The sequence below is a fragment of the Sapajus apella genome, unplaced genomic scaffold (genome assembly GCF_009761245.1).
Source record: "Sapajus apella isolate SASKATOON/1434 unplaced genomic scaffold, GSC_monkey_1.0 scaffold2125, whole genome shotgun sequence".
Lineage (NCBI taxonomy): Eukaryota > Metazoa > Chordata > Mammalia > Primates > Cebidae > Sapajus > Sapajus apella.
This window is the reverse complement of record NW_022439051.1, coordinates 1-1,591: the sequence shown is the minus strand read 5'-3', so window position 1 is coordinate 1,591 and position 1,591 is coordinate 1. Positions and strand designations below refer to the sequence as shown.

At 35.8% G+C, this 1,591-nt stretch overlaps 1 pseudogene; it reads right to left on the bottom strand.

Moving 5' to 3' along the window:
- Nucleotides 1–735: 735 nt before the first annotated feature.
- On the bottom strand, nt 736–1,311 carry LOC116547121 (annotated as a pseudogene).
- Between the last annotated feature and the right edge of the window lie 280 nt (nt 1,312–1,591).

Genomic DNA, 1,591 nt, shown 5'->3' with positions numbered 1-1,591 from the left:
ATAATTCCTAGACAATGTTCACAGCAGCATTGTTTCAACAGCAAAAATAAACAGAACTCAAATGTCCATCAAGAGAATAAGCTGTACTATATTCATATAATACCGTGTAGCAATAAAAATGAAAGTCACAGAAGTAAACATTTTGCCATTTATATAAAATTCAGAAACATACAAAATTAACATTTCATTTACAGATACATATGTTGTAAAACTATAATAAGCAAATGACAAACACAAAATTCGAAATAATTACTTGAGAGGGAGAGGGCACTTAAGGGACTTCTAAAATGGAGGCAATATTCTGTATCTTAAGCTGGCTGATGAGTACACAGATATTTACATCTATTATCCTTTTACTTTATATATACATGCTCATGTATTTTTGTAGTATGAAATACTTCATTAAAAAAAGAGTGAAAATGTAAAAGATTTCAAAAATGAAGACTACCATTTATGTTTAACAATAAAATTAGCGTAAAAAAGTATACAAAGAAAATGTTCAGTTCTTTATTTTTCAGTGCCCTATATAATCAGTATTAATCTAAAGGGCCACAATCCTAGTATGAAAAAAAAAATAACAAGCTTTCACACAAAATCTAAGCATCTGCTTTCCTGGCACTCTAAGTTAGACAAGAGTAAATATGTTAGCCACTCAATTCTGCCTCATCTTTCATCTGTACTTAGATTTTTCTTTATCTTTGGATTTCTTTGGACTTCTGCTTCGGTCTCTCTCTCTCTTTTTTTTTTTTTTTTTTACAGTCCAGAGGTCTTTTATTTTTTTTTTAACACCTATTATGCCATGAATTCATAGGGAATAGGTTCCAGCAGCTCAGGCTCCTTTCCATTGGTTCTCACAAAGTGTGCTTCTCTGGGTGGAGCAGGCTGGCGCTTCAGTTGGACCCAGCTACCTTTCTCTTTGGCTTCTTTCTTTTTCTGATCATTTTCCTTCACACGTTTTAGGAAGCTATCTCGGCTCTTAGAGTGCTTGATGTGCTCAATACGCACATTAATTCTCTTGGCAAGAATCCTGCCCTTAACTTGTTTGTTTACAGCAATGCCAACAGCATGCTGGGTAACATTGTAGACTCTTCCAGTTTTGCCATGATAACATTTGTGGGGCATTCCTTTTTGAACAGTACCCATTCCCTTGATGTCCACAATATCACCTTTCTTATAGATTCGCATATACGTGGCCAAAGGAACAACTCCATGTTTTCTGAAAGGCCTAGAGAACATGTATGGAGTGCCTCTCCTCTTTCCCTTTGTGTTCGTCATTTTGGCGAATTACTGGAAGATGGCGGTTCCGGCCGAAAGGCTCGGTCTCTCTTTTTACCCCGTTCTCTTTCGTAAAGATCTGTTTGGTATTTGGATTTGTGACTAGTACTATAATGGCCATCCCGCTCTCGAGATCGGCTACGACTTTGGTTCTGAGTTCGGTCTCTCTTTTCACTCTTTTGTTTCTCCCAACAGCTTTCTTCTTCTTCATAGTGACCAAACCCCATTTCTCTATAGATATCCTGATTAGGATTTTTGATTGGCATGTAGTCCTCATCTTCTTTTTCTTTTTTTTTTTTTTTTTTTTTTTTTTTTG